Source organism: Pseudophryne corroboree, chromosome 7, assembly GCF_028390025.1.
Source record: "Pseudophryne corroboree isolate aPseCor3 chromosome 7, aPseCor3.hap2, whole genome shotgun sequence".
NCBI lineage: Eukaryota > Metazoa > Chordata > Amphibia > Anura > Myobatrachidae > Pseudophryne > Pseudophryne corroboree.
This window is the reverse complement of record NC_086450.1, coordinates 363,123,304-363,144,195: the sequence shown is the minus strand read 5'-3', so window position 1 is coordinate 363,144,195 and position 20,892 is coordinate 363,123,304. Positions and strand designations below refer to the sequence as shown.

The 20,892-nt window shown below is 45.2% G+C and overlaps 3 pseudogenes; 1 reads left to right on the top strand and 2 right to left on the bottom strand.

The window, feature by feature from the left end:
* Window positions 1–826: 826 nt before the first annotated feature.
* Window positions 827–945, bottom strand: LOC134947037 (5S ribosomal RNA; annotated as a pseudogene).
* Window positions 946–8,893: 7,948 nt separating this feature from the next.
* LOC134947273 (5S ribosomal RNA) lies at window positions 8,894–9,012 on the top strand (annotated as a pseudogene).
* A 9,678-nt stretch (window positions 9,013–18,690) lies between these two features.
* LOC134946457 (5S ribosomal RNA) lies at window positions 18,691–18,809 on the bottom strand (annotated as a pseudogene).
* Window positions 18,810–20,892: the final 2,083 nt, after the last annotated feature.

The window sequence follows — 20,892 nt, the reverse complement described above, 5'->3', positions numbered from 1 at the left end:
ATACTTCATATACCTTTGAGCAGTTGTGGGAAGAGTTGGAGATTTTTCAGACGTGTTACAAGCTGCGACTGCAGCTTTCATTCTGTTTATGTTTTTATGTTACTGGAAAAAGAGAGATCGACCAGGCACTGGTATATATGAAATCACTGAAGAATTAAGTGAAACCAAAAGTGGGCAATTATGTTAGTTGGAAAGGAGGATTAGAACCTTTCAATTGTAGTCCCTATTGGTGGTGCGCCCAGAGCTAGACAGTACTAGTACTAAAGGAGGAGAAAAAGAAAGCTCTTGTGTGGGCGCACTCTTATTAGAAAGAAGATTAACCGTCAATTATAACAGAAACATTAAAACGTATGTTTATTAATCAGCATTAAAAATGAAAAGTACTCCCTCTATGATCCTGATAAGGGTGTGAACATGAAAAAGATGTGAGACAGAATAAATATATATATATATATATATATATATATATATATATATATAAAAATAAATAAATGATAAAATGTTCTGGTCTGTTGAATAACACGAGAAAGATTAGAAAGGCTGCAGACACATGATAGTCTAGCACCCGTTTCACCTGACCAGTACAGATAATCTGTATTAATGAGACCAACCAGGGAGGTTAGTATGTATCTTGGAGGACCGCTAGGATTGGATCAATACCGAGCAGTTAGATATTCACCCGTAAACCAATTTTGTTCAAACAAATAGGGAATGTCTAAATTAGCATGACCTGAGCGTTAGTAGGAGTAATAGGAGTGTTAGAGATAGCGCATAGTGGTGATCCTGCTGTTGGTGTCCACCCTTCAGATGAAGGGGAATAGTCCATGCTCTACAAAACCAGGTGTTCCCAAGGAGTCTCCTCTTATGGTACTGACCTGGCCCAACGCTATTTCACTTCCAAGATCGGACGAGATCGGGCATTAGCAGCGTGGTATGATAGTAGAGATGCTATCTACCAATGAGAGTGCACCTATATAAGAAAAAGGAGATTATAGGAAGGATAGGGTCAAGAGGTGTGTGGATCTACTTTCCACGTTAGGCAGGGTGAAAACAATTGCCACTCAGTGGCATCGTAGACCCTGGATCGTGGATGAGAGTCCACAGAAAATTAGTAGGCAAGTAGGAAAAGGAGGAAAAAATGGGGAGAGGTAATATAGGTGGAGAGTTAGGAGCTGAGTCAAAAACAGATGTTGGGCGATGTCTCGGGGAGGAGACCACGGACGCAAAATAGGAGGCGTCAGGTATGTTAGTATATTAAGTCACATATAATTTCCTATTTTGCTGAAGATAATCATAAGTACATTGTGCAAAGAGTCATTACTTGAGATAAGGGATAACAGCTGCCTATTGGTATAATAATTGAATCAGCAATCAATAGGATTAAAGGGCTGTAATATACACAGAAAAAAACCACAGCTGCCTGAATCAAGTATACATTCCTATTGTGCTGAATATATTCATGAGTACAGTGTCAAAGAGATACTCATTGCTAAAGTTGACGGATGACATCTACCTATTAGGTATGCCACACTGATGTATAAAATAAAGGGTGAATAGAGTGCAGTAAATATGCAATGTGTGGGATTAAAGGGCTATAATAGGCATAAAGGATCCCAGCTGCATTTATATGCAGAATTACTCAGTGTGCCTGAGTGAAATAGGCACTAATGGCAGAGGTAATTATAACTCAAAAACCTATATGAATATAAGCAGGAATGATACTCAGGTGTCAAGTTGAGAGACAGGTGGCAGTAAATACTCCTCCAAGGAAGGTCTCATAGTGAAGTCCGTGGAAAACGCGTTTCACCCATCAGGGCTTGTTCACTTCCGGGATCTCACATCAGGTACAGCAGATGGGGTTTAAGAACCCTGCTAGTAACAATAGCAGCCAATAAGATGAAAGTGTTCAGATTAGCATAAGGGCGGGATTATAATAAATTACTATTGAGATGCATGAGGCCGAATCAGAGCAAGTGTGTGGCGCATTCTGGCCAATCGTGGCAGAGAGTGCGTCTATTAGCTGAGGTGTATGGGCGGGGTAGAGGCAAGGGAAGGCGTGCTGTAGCGCACATGATGGATTTATCCGTCAGGTATTGGCAATGTGGAAAGCTAGGTCACGGGGATTGAATGACGGAGGCGCCATCTTGAAAGATGGATTGCCAGGAATACCTATAGTGATAATTAATACGGTTATTGAAGCAAAAAATAAGAATTTACTTACCGATAATTCTATTTCTCGTAGTCTGTAGTGGATGCTGGGGACTCCGTAAGGACCATGGGGAATAGCGGCTCCGCAGGAGACCGGGCACAAAAGTAAAGCTTTAGAACTACCTGGTGTGCACTGGCTCCTCCCCCTATGACCCTCCTCCAAGCCTCAGTTAGGATACTGTGCCCGGACGAGCGTACACAATAAGGAAGGATTTTGAATCCCGGGTAAGACTCATACCAGCCACACCAATCACACCATATAACTTGTGATCTAAACCCAGTTAACAGCATGATAACAGAGGAGCCTCTAGAAAAGATGGCTCACTACAGCAATAACCCGATTTTTTGGTAACAATAACTATGTACCAGTATTGCAGACAATCCGCACTTGGGATGGGCGCCCAGCATCCACTACGGACTACGAGAAATAGAATTATCGGTAAGTAAATTCTTATTTTCTCTAACGTCCTAAGTGGATGCTGGGGACTCCGTAAGGACCATGGGGATTATACCAAAGCTCCCAAACGGGCGGGAGAGTGCGGATGACTCTGCAGCACCAAATGAGAGAACTCCAGGTCTTCCTCAGCCAGGGTATCAAATTTGTAGAATTTTACAAACGTATTTGCTCCTGACCAAGTAGCTGCTCGGCAAAGTTGTAAAGCCGAGACCCCTCGGGCAGCCGCCCAAGATGAGCCCACCTTCCTTGTGGAATGGGCTTTTACAGATTTTGGCTGTGGCAGGCCTGCCACAGAATGTGCAAGCTGAATTGTACTACAAATCCAACGAGCAATAGTCTGCTTAGAAGCAGGAGCACCCAGCTTGTTGGGTGCATACAGAATAAACAACGAGTCAGATTTTCTGACTCCAGCCGTCCTGGAAACCTATATTTCCAGGGCTCTGACAACGTCTAGCAACTTGGAGTCCTCCAAGTCCCTAGTAGCCGCAGGTACCACAATAGGTTGATTCAGGTGAAACGCTGAAAAACCACCTTAGGGAGAAACTGAGGACAAGTCCTCAATTCCGCCCTGTCCGAATGGAAAATCAGATGAGGGCTTTTACAGGATAAAGCCGCCAATTCTGACACGCACCTGGCCCAGGCCAGGGCCAACAGCATGACCACTTTCCATGTGAGATATTTTAACTCCACATATTTAAGTGGTTCAAACCAATGTGACTTTTGGAACCCAAAAACTACATTTAGATCCCAAGGTGCCACTGGAGGCACAAAAGGAGGCTGTATATACAGTACCCCTTTCACAAACGTCTGAACTTCAGGGACTGAAGCTAGTTCTTTTTGGAAGAAAATTGACAGGGCCGAAATTTGAACCTTAATGGACCCCCATTTCAGGCCCAAAGACACTCCTGTTTGCAGGAAATATAGGAATCGACCTAGTTGAAAATTCCTCCGTCGGGGCCTTACTGGCCTCGCACCACGCAACATTTTCGCCAAATGCGGTGATAATGTTTTGCGGTTATATCTTTCCTGGCTTTGATCAGGATAGGAATGACTTCATTCGGAATGCCTTTCTCCTTCAGGATCCGGCGTTCAACCGCCAGCCGCGGTAAGTCTTGGAACAGACAGGGTCCTTGCTGGAGCAGGTCCCTTCTTAGAGGTAGAGGCCACGGATCCTCCCTGAGCATCTCTTGAAGTTCCGGTTACCAAGTCCTTCTTGGCCAATCCGGAGCCACGAATATAGTGCTTACTCCTCTCCATCTTATAATTCTCAGTACCTTGAGTATGAGAGGCAGAGGAGGGAACACATACACTGACTGGTACACCCACTGTGTTACCAGAGCGTCTACAGCTATTGCCTGAGGGTCCCTTGACCTGGCGCAATACTTGTTGAGTTTTATAAACATGTGGAAGACTTCTGGGTGAAGTCCCCACTCTCCCGGGTGGAGGTCGTGTCTGCTGAGGAAGTCTGCTTCCCAGTTGTCCACTCCCGGAATGAATACTGCTGACAGTGCTATCACATGATTTTCCGCCCAGCGAAGAATCCTTGCAGCTTCTGCCATTGCCCTCCTGCTTCTTGTGTCACCCTGTCTGTTTACGTGGGTGACTGCCGTGATGTTGTCCGAATGGATCAACTCCGGGTGACCTTGAAGCAGAGGTCTTGCTGAGCTTAGAGCATTGTAAATGGCCCTTAGCTTCAGGATATTTATGTGAAGTGATGTCTCCAGGCTTGACCATAAGCTCTGGAAATTCCTTCCCTGTGTGACTGCTCCCCAGCCTCGCAGGCTGGCATCCGTGGTCACCAGGACCCAGTCCTGAATGTGCGGCCCTCTAGAAGATGAGCACTCTGCAACCACCACAGGAGAGACACCCTTGTGCTTGGTGACAGGGTTATCCGCTGATGCATCTGAAGATGCGACCCGGACCATTTGTCCAGCAGGTCCCACTGGAAAGTTCTTGCGTGGAATCTGCCGAATGGGATTGCTTCGTAGGAAGCCACCATTTTTCCCAGAACCATTTCATTGATGTACTGAGACTTGGCTCGGTTATAGGAGGTTCCCGACTAGCTCGGATAACTCCCTGACTTTCTCCTCCGGGAGAAACACCTTTTTCTGGACTGTGTCCAGGATCATCCCTAAGAACAGAAGACGAGTCGTCGGAATCAGCTGCGATTTTGGAATATTGAGAATCCAATCGTGCTGCCGCAACACTACCTGAGATAGTGCTACACCGACCTCCAACTGTTCCCTGGATCTTACCCTTATCAGGGAATCGTCCAAGTAAGGGATAACTAAAATTCCCTTCCTTCGAAGGAGTATCATCATTTCGGCCATTACCTTGGTAAAGACCCGGGGTGCCGTGGACCATCCATACGGCAGCGTCTGAAACTGATAGTGACAGTTCTGTACCATACACCTGAGGTACCCTTGGTGAGAAGGGTAAATTGGGACATGAAGGTAAGCATCCTTGATGTCCCGAGACATCATGTAGTCCCCTTCTTCCAGGTTCGCAATCACTGCTCTGAGTGACTCAATCTTGAATTTGAACCTCCGTATGTAAGTGTTCAAGATTTTAGATTTAGAATCGGTCTCACCGAACCGTCCGGCTTCGGTACCACAACAGTGTGGAATAATACCCCGTTCCCTGTTGCAGGAGGGGTACCTTGATTATCACCTGCTGGCAATACAGCTTGTGAATGGCTTCCAAAACTGCCTCCCAGTCAGAAGGAGACATCGTTAAAGCCGACTTTAGGAAACGGCGAGGGGGAGACGTCTCGAATTCCAATTTGTACCCCTGAGATATCACCTGAAGGATCCAGGGGTCTACTTGCGAGTGAGCCCACTGCGCGCTGAAATTCATTGAGACGGGCCCCCACCGTGCCCGATTCTGCTTGTAAAGCCCCAGCGTCATACTGAGGGCTTGGCAGAGGCGGGAGAGGGTTTCTGTTCCTGGGAACTGGCTGATTTCTGCAGCCTTTTTCCTCTCCCTCTGTCACGGGGCAGAAATGAGGAACCTTTTGCCCGCTTGCCCACGAAAAGACTGCGCCTGATAATACGGCGTCTTCTTATGTTGAGAGGCGACCTGGGGTACAAACGTGGATTTCCCAGCTGTTGCCGTGGCCACCAGGTCTGAAAGACCGACCCCAAATAACTCCTCCCCTTAATAAGGCAATACTTCCAAATGCCGTTTGGAATCCGCATCACCTGACCACTGTCGTGTCCATAACCCTCTACTGGCAGAATTGGACAACGCACTTAGACTTGATGCCAGTCGGCAAATATTCCGCTGTGCATCACGCATATATAGAAATGCATCTTTTAAATGCTCTATAGGCAATAATATACTGTCCCTATCTAGGGTATCAATATTTTTAGTCAGGGAATCCGACCAAGCCAAACCAGCACTGCATATCCAGGCTGAGGCGATTGCTGGTCGCAGTATAACACCAGTATGTGTGTAAATACATTTTAGGATACCCTCCTGCTTTCTATCAGCAGGATCCTTAAGGGCGGCCATCTCAGGAGAGGGTAGAGCCCTTGTTCTTACAAGCGTGTGAGCGCTTTATCCACCCTAGGGGGTGTTTCCCAACGCACCCTAACCTCTGGCGGGAAAGGATATAATGCCAATAACATTTTAGAAATTATCAGTTGTTATCGGGGGAAACCCACGCATCATCACACACCTCATTTAATTTCTCAGATTCAGGAAAACTACAGGTAGTTTTTCCTCACCGAACATAATACCCCTTTTTGGTGGTACTCGTATTTCAGAAATGTGTAAAACATTTTTCATTGCCTCAATCATGTAACGTGTGGCCCTACTGGAAGTCACATTTGTCTCTTCACCGTCGACACTGGAGTCAGTATCCGTGTCGGCGTCTATATCTGCCATCTGAGGTAACGGGCGCTTTAGAGCCCCTGACGGCCTATGAGACGTCTGGACAGGCACAAGCTGAGTAGCCGGCTGTCTCATGTCAACCACTGTCTTTTATACAGAGCTGACACTGTTACGTAATGCTTCCAACAGTTCATCCACTCAGGTTTCGACCCCCTAGGGGGTGACATCACTATTACAGGCAATCTGCTCCGTCTCCACATCATTTTTCTCCTCATACATGTTGACACAAACGTACCGACACACAGCACACACACAGGGAATGCTCTGATAGAGGACAGGACCCCACTAGCCCTTTGGGGAGACAGAGGGAGAGTTTGCCAGCACACACCAGAGCGCTATATATATACAGGGATAACCTTATATAAGTGTTTTTCCCCTTATAGCTGCTGTATCTTTAATACTGCGCGTAATTAGTGCCCCCCTTCTCTTTTTTAACCCTTTCTGTAGTGTAGTGACTGCAGGGGAGAGCCAGGAAGCTTCCCTCCAACGGAGCTGTGAGGGAAAATGGCGCCAGTGTGCTGAGGAGATAAGGCCGCCGAGAAGGGGGCGGAGCCTATCTCCTGTTTTTCTATGTATTCTGGCAGGGGTTAAATTCATCCATATAGCCCAGGAGCTATATGTGATGCATTTTTTGCCATCCAAGGTGTTTTTATTGCGTCTCAGGGCGCCCCCACGCAGCGCCCTGCACCCTCAGTGACCGGAGTGTGAAGTGTGCTGAGAGCAATGGCGCACAGCTGCAGTGCTGTGCGCTACCTTGTTGAAGACAGGACGTCTTCTGCCGCCGATTTTCCGGACCTCTTCTGTCTTCTGGCTCTGTAAGGGGGCCGGCGGCGTGGCTCTGGGACCCATCCATGGCTGGGCCTGTGATCGTCCCTCTGGAGCGAATGTCCAGTAGCCTAAGAAGCCCAATCCACTCTGCACGCAGGTGAGTTCGCTTCTTCTCCCCTTAGTCCCTCGATGCAGTGAGCCTGTTGCCAGCAGGTCTCACTGAAAATAAAAAACCTAAAACTAAACTTTTCACTAAGCAGCTCAGGAGAGCCACCTAGTGTGCACCCTTCTCGTTTGGGCACAAAAATCTAACTGAGGCTTGGAGGAGGGTCATAGGGGGAGGAGCCAGTGCACACCAGGTAGTTCTAAAGCTTTACTTTTGTGCCCGGTCTCCTGCGGAGCCGCTATTCCCCATGGTCCTTACGGAGTCCCCAGCATCTACTTAGGACGTTAGAGAAAGAAATTAAAATGAATGTTATTGATGTTTGAGTGTTGCTGGATAGGGGCTAAAATTGCTGTATATCAGAAACCGGAGGTTAATAGCTTAAAAACATGAACTAGGCGAGAAGAATTACTGGATGGCAATAGGGGCGGAAGCAATGCGCCTCTGCCAAACCGGAATAGATATGTAATTGACCTTGATGGCAATAGAGGCGGATGCAATGCGCCTCTGCCAATCCGATTAGAAATAAGATTGACCTAAGTCCGTGGACGGGCGAAACGCGTTTTCCACGGACTTCACTATGAGACCTTCCTTGGAGGAGTATTTACTGCCACCTGTCTCTCAACTTGACACCTGAGTATCATTCCTGCTTATATTCATATAAGTTTTTGAGTTATAATTACCTCAGCCATTAGTGCCTATTTCACTCAGGCACAGAGTAATTCTGCATATAAATGCAGCTGGGATCCTTTATGCCTATTATAGCCCTTTAATCCCACACATTGCATATTTACTGCACTCTATTCACCCTTTATTTTATACATCAGTGTGGCATACCTAATAGGTAGATGTCATCCGTCAACTTTAGCAATGAGTATCTCTTTGACACTGTACTCATGAATATATTCAGCACAATAGGAATGTATACTTGATTCAGGCAGCTGTGGTTTTTTTCTGTGTATATTACAGCCCTTTAATCCTATTGATTGCTGATTCAATTATTATACCAATAGGCAGCTGTTATCCCTTATCTCAAGTAATGACTCTTTGCACAATGTACTTATGATTATCTTCAGCAAAATAGGAAATTATATGTGACTTAATATACTAACATACCTGACGCCTCCTATTTTGCGGCCGTGGTCTCCTCCCCGAGACATCGCCCAACATCTGTTTTTGACTCAGCTCCTAACTCTCCACCTATATTACCCCTCCCCATTTTTTCCTACTTGCCTACTAATTTTCTGTGGACTCTCATCCACGATCCAGGGTCTACGATGCCACTGAGTGGCAATTGTTTTCACCCTGCCTAACGTGGAAAGTAGATCCACACACCTCTTGACCCTATCCTTCCTATAATCTCCTTTTTCTTATATAGGTGCACTCTCATTGGTAGATAGCATCTCTACTATCATACCACGCTGCTAATGCCCGATCTCGTCCGATCTTGGAAGCGAAACATCGTTGGGCCAGGTCAGTACCATAAGAGGAGACTCTTTGGGAACACCTGGTTTTGTAGAGCACGGACTATTCCCCTTCATCTAAAGGGTGGACACCAACAGCAGGATCACCACTATGCGCTATCTCTAACACTCCTATTACTCCTACGAACGCTCAGGTCATGCTAATTTAGACATTCCCTATTTGTTTGAACAAAATTGGTTTACGGGTGAATATCTAACTGCTCGGTATTGATCCAATCCTAGCGGTCCTCCAAGATACATACTAACCTCCCTGGTTGGTCTCATTAATACAGATTATCTGTACTGGTCAGGTGAAACGGGTGCTAGACTATCTTGTCTCTGCAGCCTTTCTAATCTTTCTCGTGTTATTCAACAGACCAGAACATTTTATCCTTTATTTATATATATATATATATATATATATATATATATATATATATTGTGACAAGAACACTGGGATAGTGTTTGAGGGCAGGTATATTTGTCCCAGGTTCTTGTCTTACATGTTTTAGAAAATGTTAACTTCTAGGAAAAATGCTTTTTGTTTTGTCTGAACCTTTTCAGTTTGCTGTAAAAGCTGGGTAAAGGCTCTGAGAGAGAGATAAGGCGAGTTCTAGACATTGGGCCCAGTTCGGGTCTTTGGCCTCACAGAGGGCTAATCAGGGTTTCAGCTGTGTAAGAGTGTTATAGTGCTTCTAACCTGATTAGTATGGGCAGACTGCCTGGGAAGGCTGCAGGATCTGTGTGTGAGAGACACGCTTTCTGATGCAAGTAAGCTATACAGTATGTACTGAAGAACTCTGTGTTTTGTTTAGTGACAGTTAGGAATATCTTATGTTTAGTTAGTGCCGGACAGGCAAGGTATTTTTATTTTTGGGTTTTGTTTTATTTTCTGTTTCAATAAAACTGGCCGGGGTCAGTTGTACCAGAAACTGGACTTGTGTTGTTCCTCAGCTGCTGCGTGCGGCCATATTCCCCAGGAAAAGGCGCCTTGCACCCCTACAGTGTTACAACTTGGTGGAGAATGCGAGCACACCGTTCTGCGCATAAGTGAAAGCAGCAGCTTTGTGAGGCCTGCAGAAAACGGTGGTTTATGCAGATACAGCCCAGTGTGAAGTTACTGAGACTCACCCCTGAGGGTTTGATATATGTCTTGGGTGAAAGCAGCTACAAAGCCGCCTGAAAAATCTGTCGACATGGAGGATCTGCTTAAAGCCTTGCTGCAAGCTACAGCGGCTCAGCAGGAGGCCAACCGACAGCAGCAGGTGGCAATGGAAGAAAATAGGAGACAACAGCAGGTGGCAATGGAGGAAAATTGGAGACTACAGCAGGAGGCCAACAGACAGCAGCAGGTGGCAATGGAGGAAAATATAAGACAGCAGCAGGTGGCAATGGAGGAAAATAAGAGACAACAGCAGGCAGTTGTTGATGAACTTTACAGGCAACAGCGTCAGGATAGAGAGGCCTTAACAGAAGTGGTGCAGAGCCTTGCAGCCCGGATTGGAGATGTGGCCGTCAGTGCTCCGACCAGCTCTAGTTCTATACGGGCCAGTCACTTCCTGCAGAAAATGACAGAGGCTGATGATGTGGAGGCCTACTTGACCACGTTTGAAAGGACTGCAGAGCGTGAGAACTGGCCAAAAGCACAGTGGGCCAGTCTGCTGGCACCTTTCCTGTCAGGTGAGCCCCAAAAAGCTTACTTTGATTTAAGCCCTGCTGAGGCTCGGGACTATGATAAACTAAAGACTGAGATCCTGACCCGCCTGGGAGTCACGCTGTCAGTACGAGCACAACGGGTGCACCGTTGGCTGTACGCCATGGAGAAGCCTCCGCGCTCCCAGATGCACGACCTTATTCAGCTAACAAAAAAATGGCTACAGCCAGAGACATTAACTGGTCCCCAGATGGTGGAAAGAGTCGTCATGGACCGCTACTTGAGATCTTTGCCCATGGTCCTGCGCAAGTGGGTGAGCCATGGAAACCCGGGTACTGCTGACCAATTAGTGGACATGGTAGAGAGGTATTTGGCAGCAGAGGAACTACTGATGACCACCCAGCAACCCATAGATCCTCGACAGCGCCCTTCAGTAAAGACTGGTAAGACTGTTCCGTGGGAAAACGTTGCTGGGCGGTTAAGAGAACGCAAGGCTGGAGAGACTGTAAACACTGGCCCTGGAGACAGGCCAATGGGGCTAGAACGGTCTATGCTGCCCAAACGGGTTGATAATCGTGTGGTTAAATGTTTTAGGTGTGGTATGCCAGGTCATGTTATTGCCAATTGCCCAGTCACGCAAGAACCTATGCAATGTGATGCTGCCTTTGAATGTCGCAGAATGTCTTTCTTTGCTAGGTTAGCCTGTACTGTGGTACCTTCACCTGAGCTGGAAAAACAAATGTGTGATGTGTTCTTAGAGGGTAACCGGGTAGAGGCCTTGCTAGATTCAGGAAGTTTAGTTACCCTCGTGAAAGCTGGGTTAGTGAACCCCTTAAAGGTCCAGCAAATACCTATTGGGGTAACTTGCATACATGGGGATACCCAACATTATGCCACTGCTGAGGTGAATATAGAAACTTGTTGTGGGTCAGCAATGGTTAAAGTGGGACTGGTCCCTACCTTGGTGCATGAGGCCATAATAGGGAGGGATTTTCCTCATTTTTGGAAACTGTGGGAATCACGGTTATCAACAGATGTGAGAAGTAAAAAACCAGTTGATAATACCGGTGATTTTATGGATGTACGTGGGTCTTCGGAACTTTCTGGCCCTTTGCCTTTTGCTAGTTTGGCTGGGGAAGTGACAGATGGGGAGTCCAGTGAGGACCCTCTTGCCGGGAACAGAGACATAGTAGTTAGAACTGAAAGCGTGCCTGACCTGGAGGTAAAGAAGGATCTGTTTGCGTCTGAACAGTTAAAGGATCCTACCTTAATAAAGGCTAGAGAGAATGTTAAGATTGTTAATGGGGAACCTGTGGTACCAGGTGACAGGGTTACGTATCCCCACATGGCCATCTGTAATGAGCTCTTGTACCACATTGTCAAAAGGGGTGAGGATGTGGTGGAACAGCTGGTAGTTCCCCAGCCTTATCGGAGAACGGTACTAGATTTAGCTCATAGTCACGTTACCGCAGGACATTTAGGGGCAGAAAAAACCACTGAAAGAGTTTTACAAAGGTTCTTTTGGCCAGGGGTTTATAAAGAAGTGTCTGAATATTGTTCTTCCTGTCCTGAATGCCAGTATCATGCCCCTAGACCCCATTTCAGGAGCCCACTAGTTCCCATGCCTATTATAGAGGTCCCGTTTGACAGAATAGCCATGGATCTCGTGGGGCCCTTGTTAAAGTCTGCTCGGGGCCATCAGTATATCCTGGTAATTATGGACTATGCCACTCGATATCCTGAGGCTGTCCCTTTACGCACTATCACAACCAAGGCGATAGCTAGGGAGCTGGTGCAGGTATTTAGTAGAGTGGGAATACCAAAAGAAATTTTGACTGACCAAGGTACTCCATTTATGTCAAGGATCATGAAAGAGTTGTGCAAGTTATTTAAGGTCACTCACCTCAGGACGTCCATCTACCATCCCCAAACTGACGGGTTGGTGGAAAGGTTTAATAAAACATTAAAAAGTATGTTAAAAAAGGTTGTTGAGAGAGATGGGAAAAACTGGGATTGTTTGTTGCCCTACTTGTTAATGGCCATCAGAGAAGTTCCTCAGTCCTCTACGGGGTTTTCTCCATTTGATTTGTTGTATGGTAGACACCCCAGAGGGCTGTTGGATATTGCCAAAGAGACGTGGGAAGGACAGCCCACTCCTTATAGAAGCGTTATTGAGCATGTAACACAAATGCAGGATAGGATTGCAGCCGTGGTACCTGTTGTCAGAGAGCACATGGAACAGGCCCAAAGTGCTCAACAGAGGGTCTATAACCGGAGTGCCAAGATACGGGAATTTGCTCCTGGCGATAGAGTTCTTGTTTTGGTACCCACTGTGGAAAGCAAATTCCTAGCTAAATGGCAGGGTCCATTTGAGATTAGGGAAAAAGTGAATGAGGTTAATTACAAAGTATACCAGCCGGGAAAGAGAAAACCCGAACAGATCTACCATGTTAACTTAATCAAACCCTGGAAAGATAGGTTGTCTCTGTCAGCGGAGCCTTGCCCTTCGGTGTCTTCACCCCGGTTGCTTCCCGCAGTGAAGGTGTCAGAGACATTATCAGCTGATCAGAACAATCAGGTTAAAGAATTTCTCATCCAAAATAGGGAGGTATTTTCAGAGCTGCCTGGCCGAACGACCATAATAAAACATGACATTGTCACAGAACCAGGGGTCAGGGTTCATTTAAAGCCATATAGGATTCCTGAAGCTCAGCGAGAAGCTATTTCTAAGGAAGTTAAAACCATGTTTGAACTGGGAGTCATAGAGGAGTCTAACAGTGAGTGGTCCAGTCCCATAGTGCTCATCCCGAAGCCCGACGGTAGCATACGCTTCTGTAATGACTTTCGTAAGTTAAATGAGGTGTCCAAGTTTGACGCATACCCCATGCCCCGTGTGGATGAGCTTGTAGAAAGGCTGGGAACAGCCAGGTTTCTCACCACATTGGACCTGACCAAAGGTTACTGGCAAATACCTTTATCTGATAGCGCCAAAGAAAAAACAGCCTTTTCGGTTCCGGAGGGGCTGTACCAGTATAAGATGTTACCCTTTGGGTTGCATGGGGCTCCAGCAACCTTTCAACGGGCGATGGATAAAATTTTGAGGCCCCATAGAAAATATGCAGCTGCCTATTTGGATGATGTGGTAATTCACAGTACAGACTGGGGGTCCCATTTGGTTAAAGTACAAGCAGTACTGGACTCAATCAGAGAGGCAGGGTTAACTGCTAACCCAAAGAAGTGCTGCCTCGCAATGGAGGAGGTCAAATACTTGGGCTTCACCATAGGCAGAGGTCTGATTAGGCCCCAATTGAATAAAGTTGATGCTATTCAAAACTGGCCTCGTCCAGTGAATAAAAAACAGGTAAGGGCTTTTTTGGGAATTACTGGGTACTATAGACGGTTTATTCCTAATTTTGCGACCACAGCGGTGCCGTTGTCAGACCTTACCAAAGGGAAGCAGTCAAATGTGGTGAAATGGAACCCTGATGCAGAAAAGGCGTTCCAAGCGTTAAAAGTGGCTTTGTGTTCACAACCGGTGTTGATAACACCAGATTTTTCAAAAGAATTTGTGGTACAGACAGATGCCTCAGAGGTAGGGATAGGTGCTGTGCTGTCCCAAACCAGAGATGGGGACGAACACCCTATCATTTATTTGAGTAGGAAACTCAATGAGCATGAAAAAAGGTATGCCATTGTGGAAAAGGAGGCTTTGGCCATTAAGTGGGCACTAGATACCTTGAGATATTACCTCTTGGGTAGACAATTCAGACTAGTGACAGACCATGCCCCTTTAAAATGGATGTATGTAAATAGAGGCAAGAATGCTCGTGTAACTAGATGGTTTCTAGTGTTGCAGGACTTTAAGTTTACTGTCGAACATAGACCGGGAACACAATTGGCCAACGCAGATGCATTGTCTCGCATCTTCTGTTTGGGGGCTACAAGTGTTCCGGCCCCTAGGTCGAAACAGGGGAGGGGGATATGTGACAAGAACACTGGGATAGTGTTTGAGGGCAGGTATATTTGTCCCAGGTTCTTGTCTTACATGTTTTAGAAAATGTTAACTTCTAGGAAAAATGCTTTTTGTTTTGTCTGAACCTTTTCAGTTTGCTGTAAAAGCTGGGTAAAGGCTCTGAGAGAGAGATAAGGCGAGTTCTAGACATTGGGCCCAGTTCGGGTCTTTGGCCTCACAGAGGGCTAATCAGGGTTTCAGCTGTGTAAGAGTGTTATAGTGCTTCTAACCTGATTAGTATGGGCAGACTGCCTGGGAAGGCTGCAGGATCTGTGTGTGAGAGACACGCTTTCTGATGCAAGTAAGCTATACAGTATGTACTGAAGAACTCTGTGTTTTGTTTAGTGACAGTTAGGAATATCTTATGTTTAGTTAGTGCCGGACAGGCAAGGTATTTTTATTTTTGGGTTTTGTTTTATTTTCTGTTTCAATAAAACTGGCCGGGGTCAGTTGTACCAGAAACTGGACTTGTGTTGTTCCTCAGCTGCTGCGTGCGGCCATATTCCCCAGGAAAAGGCGCCTTGCACCCCTACAGTGTTACAATATATATATTTATTCTGTCTCACATCTTTTTCATGTTCACACCCTTATCAGGATCATAGAGGGAGTACTTTTCATTTTTAATGCTGATTAATAAACATACGTTTTAATGTTTCTGTCATAATTGACGGTTAATCTTCTTTCTAATAAGAGTGCGCCCACACAAGAGCTTTCTTTTTCTCCTCCTTTAGTACTATGTTTTTATGTTGTGAGTCTGTTGTATTTCTGTTAGCATTCCAGGTTTTCTTATGTACCTGTTTGGGGTACTGTTGCGGGCCACCTTTGGTGAGTCTGTGTACCTGCAGCCTGTCTCCTGTATGTGTTGCCTGTGCAGTCTCACCTGTCAGATAATTAGGCCATTACCTTGTGTCTGGTTTTCCAGCCATCCTGATTGGGGCTTGCTCCCTTTATTACCCAGCTTGCCCTTCATCTGACACCGGTTATAGCTTCAAGTTCCTGTTTGTACCTGGTCCCTGTTCCTTGGTGAAATCTAGAATCTGTGCAGTTAGTGCTGTCTGTTCCAGTTGCCAAGCCTGCTATTACAGCACACCGTGTAATCCTGCTCTGAAACCTGTCTCAGTGTCTCTGGATCTCTGCTCCCCTTCAGGAGGTTCTGTTCCAGTTCCAAATTCCGGGCTTCTTCAGAATCCACATCAGACAGTTTAAGCTAAGTCCTGAGATTTTGCATTGGTTATTTTCAGAGTTTGAGTTACCTCTTCTATTTGATTATTTATATCATCCCGTGCATTGTTACATTTATTATCCATTGATATTTAGTTGCTTATATCCCGTGGATTGTTGCATTTACATACCATCTGTGTTTGATTATTATACCACCCTGTGCATTGTTGCATTTCATATACATTCAGTGTTTATTATTTCACCCTGTGCATTGTTGCACTCAAAAGCATTCTGCTATTATCTCCGTCTGTGCATTTAGCAGCGTTACTAAGGTTGTGCCCAGTGAAAGTCTCACTGTAATGCATTTACTCTTGCCCAGCCTCTAATAGTAGCCTTGTCCTTACATAAGACCCAGGGGCATCTGAGTACGGGTGGACCTAATTCACCCTGGAAAGGCGGCTGCTAAAGGTGAAGCCTAGCATTGCAGGTACCACCTGGTAACCCTCTTAACTGAGTAGTCCACATAACATTATAACCGGCCAAAAATAATATTAAAAAAAAAACCAGAGTGGTCATTTGAGAGAATCCAGTTTTTATTTTTCTGCCTTATTCAGTCTTTCTACCTCTGCCTTAAGTCTCTCCAAGCTGACATCTTTCTGTGTCTGGTTATGCAAGCCCTGCAAGAATTTCTGTCAGCCCTGAAGTCTGCTTTCAGTGCTTTGAAACCAGAACGGCTGGAAGTTTTGCAGCAGTCTTTAAAACAGCTGCAAAACCTTCTGACAATTTTTTTTTCATCGTGCCCGAGTTCATTGAGACTTCATCTAGCTCTAAAGAGACTCTTGCTCAAAATATAGTGACAAGAGATTCATCTTCTTTGGAGGGGGAGAACAGGTATAGACGTTTCCCACAGCCCAAGCTCTCAGAAAAGGAGCATTAATGTCGCAGGAACTTTAACTTATGCCTGTAGTGTGGGGGCTTTGGCCACTTCATTCAGAACTGTGGCTTGCGTAAGCCTAGAAGGCATGACAAGTATCTGCCTCCTGTCATTCGTCATATCATGTTGAATCAAGTGTCTAGTTCTGTTCCAGACCCTGTGGCAGAGGAACTGGTCATAGAACCTGCTCTGAAAAGAACTCAGCTTCAGAATTGGGGTCCTGTTACAAGAAGACCATACTCTAGGTTTGGGAATAAGGAAAGGATTCTTTCCTCTCTTAATATAGAAAAAAACAGAATCCAATATTTCTGCCTCTGAAAAAACATTTGCTGTTCAGGCCCCAGGAGGGGTATTCGATGTCTTGTTTCCAAAAGCAGAATCCAATGTTTTAGCCTCTCCTTCTGTATCTCCCGAGAGATCGGTTACACCTTCTTTGCAATCCTAGGAAACCAAAATCTCTTATGGTTCAAATTAATATCAAACATACCAAAGGGATTTTAACACCTGATGAGTTCTGGCAAAGTGGAAATATTCCCGAGATAAAATCCCTTTGGTATGTTTGATATTAATTTAACACCTGATGAGTTCTGGCAAAGTGGAAATATTCCCGAGATAAATTAATATCAAACATACCAAAGGGATTTTAACACCTGATGAGTTCTGGCAAAGTGGAAATATTCCCGAGATAAATTAATATCAAACATACCAAAGGGATTTTAACACCTGATGAGTTCTGGCAAAGTGGAAATATTCCCGAGATAATTCCTGGGCAGAGAGTTTTGCAACATTTACACACAACACTTTCACAAAAGACCGCAAGGAAGGGATGTGTCTCAATCTGTTGTCGAGGAGGAGAGCTCGAGGAAAATAGGTGTCAGTAAAGATGCAAGCAATGTGTCTGCAAAGTCTGATCAGACAACGTTGGAGTATCATTGATGCTGCCACACCTGAAGACTTTGAAGTCATGGAACCAGAAGAGAGACGTTGAACAAGGAAATATTGAATGCCTTTCCTTACTTGAAAATGAATCCAGTCTACTGCATCAGTTAACTCCAGTGCAAGAAATTGATTTGCCAGTTGAGGAGTGTTTTAGAACCAATAGAAGGCACTGAACAGCCTGTTGTATTTGAGCCAGAATCAGTTTCATCTGCCAAGGACTCTACATCAGTTATCAGTAGTCATGATAGTGAAGAAATTGAGAACATACATTCTGAACCCCTTAAAGAATTGTAAGTAACTGAAGCAGTTGAATGTCAGTTTGTGGGAGAGAATGTTTCATTGGTTGAAGACATTCCTGCTGCCACTTCCCCATTGACTCACTGTGTGGAGGTTCAGATTGTAAACGAAAAGGAGATGACTGTTGAAATACCAGACCCAAGAGTGACCTATCAGGAGGTATATCCAGTGAAGTGCAATGCTGAAAATCTTGTACATGGCAACCAATTTGAACTTGGTGATGGCCAAGAGTCTACTAAAAAGGGGAGAGAAAGAAGGCTCTTGTGTGGGCGCACTCTTTAGAAGGAAAAAGAAAATTCCTATAACATATGAAAGGAAATATTTAATACATAACTTTTAATGTTGACGTTTGAAAACGAAAATACCCATATATCTGATCCATATAGAGAAAAAATGTAGTCATAAAGATTTAAAATGTTCTGGTCTTTTTAGTCACAATGTGTGATTGGAATGGTTGTAGACATTTGATCGTCATACCCCCATTTCCCCTGACCAGTACAGAATATCTGTATTGATGGGACCGAGGAGTGGTCATGAAAGATTATGTAATAAGTAGGTCCCAATAGGGCTACTTAAATTAGGAATTGGTAGTCTCCTGCATTCAGAAAGGACCTGACTTTCTGACGTAGACCAAAATGTTTGGTCGTAGGCCTCACACATGAAAAAATCTGGTAGAAATGAGAATTAGTGGCGATACTGCTGTTGGCGTTGCAACTCACATACAAGGGGAAATGATCCCCGCTCTACAATACCAGGTATTCGCAGGAAGTCTCCTCTCCCGGTACTAACCCGGCCCAACACTGTTTGGCTTCCAAGATCAGACGAGATCGGGCATTGGCAGCGTGGTATGATAGTAGAGAGTTTATATGAAAGTACACCAATGAGAGTGCACCTATATATGAAAATAGAAGAGATAGAGAGATAGAAAGAATGGAGACAGTTTACAGGGCCAAAGAAAGAGATGAATTAGTTAGATACAAATAGGTGGATCTGCTTTCTGCGTTAGGCACGGCTCATCAAATCCCACTTCTGTGGTATTGAGCTCCGTGGATCGCAGATGAGAGTCCACGAAAAAAAGATGATAAGGTGTGGCTCAAAGATATACATTCTATAATTTGGGTTCAATAATCAGTTAACAGATAGCACAAAAAGGATTGGTAAAGATGTAAATAAGGTCAGAGAAAAATTACATTAATTCTCTGTGTCATCAGAGAAATACGTCCCAAATATCAAATGTTGGTAATGGCACACGGGGAAAGGAAAATCACCTTCCTGAATGTGCACACAGGGAAAAGAAATTCACTTTCCAAAATTAGAGTCAGCTTTAGGCAAGTATTGCAAACAAGATTTTTAAAGCATCAATTGGGGGAATCTCGCTAATGATCATAATGCATCCTGAACTGAGTGTAGAAATTCATTTGAATTTAGAAAATCAAATGTACTGAATCCCACAGGCTGAGTCAGGAAAACAAAGAGGTCTTGTAAATAACAAAAAAAAAAGCACTGAGAATCACTGTAAATACAAATATTATACCAGTGTGCTGGCCTCTGCTGGTAGGAACTGAGCCAAACAGTGTAAAGTTTCTACCAGTTTGTTAAATACCAAATATGATGAAAAGAGAGAAGAAGGATGAAAAGGGTAAAGAAAAGGGATATATATATATGTGTATATGGCTGCTGTTAGAAACTAAAACTGGCAGCCAAGGTCTGTATGTATAGTACACAGATCTCCTGGGATATGTAATACAAAATATTATTAAGCACAGATATAGTGTTTGCTGTCTGTGTATGATGTACACCGAACAGCAGTAGGCTTACGATCACCGTGATTGAGAAGATCAGGGTGGGCAGGTCAGAGTATCGTCAGGTACCAGTGCAGGAGACAGGGATACACTCCATGTGCGGTCCCGCCCCGTTGAAGACGCGTTTCGCCCCGACGGGCTTGTTCACTTCCGGGTATGGTGGGGTGAGTGGGGAATGGAGTTTTAAAGCAGCTGGAGGGTAATTGCTGACCAATCGCTGGTTAATAGGTGCAGGGTGACCGGAGCTGACGGCTACCGTTACGGAGCGTCAGTCAGCTTGGTGTAGACGGAGCGTGACGCGGTTCAGGGGGCGGGGATTATGAGGTCGGGAACGCCATCTTGGTTGCTGGATGCATGAAGGAAGGGTGGTCAGGTGGCCCTTAAAGCCGCGAGATCCCCGAGCGCCATTTTGGTAAATGGCAAGTGTGTGATAAATGAACAATCAGGGCTAGGGCTCCATCTTGGTTGATGGCAATTGTATAATTGAAGACACACAGAGAGGGGAAAAGAGATGGCCAAGAGTCTGCAGAAAGTGACACGGATGTTGAAGAAGAGCATTTTGCAGCTTCCAATAATTTCACTTTGATACTTGAAGGTGATGCAGCAGATGATGAAGCTGTAGACCTAGAACCACTTTAACATGATCATCCTTGTGACGGAGCACTGAAAGAGCCTTCAATGGTTTCTTAGAGAGAGAGAGAGACAGACATATTAATATAGATGGATGCTCTGGAAATACCTCCACTGTTGGTAAGCATCAACAAGAGACAAAGAACACGGAAATATTGCCTTGTGTACCCGAGCTACAAACCTCAGGAGAGGTGCCTGAACTGCCATGCCCAAGATGGGTCGCTAATGCCCAATTCCCAGGCGGGCACTCAAGAAGCACAATTCCAGGATGGCTTTTAGATGCAGTTACCTTAGGACGGGACTTGAGAAGCATAGCCCTGGAATCGGGCCCAAATGCCACTTCCCCCAGGAGGGGACTCAAGAAGCACAGCCCCACCAGAGGTTCCAAAGGCCACAACCCCAGGAGGGGTTTTGGATGCCTCAGCCTCAGAACAGGTTGTATGTGGTATGGCTTCTGCTGTGAATTATACTTCTGCTGTTCCACAGGAGGATTTAAATCCATCTAATTGT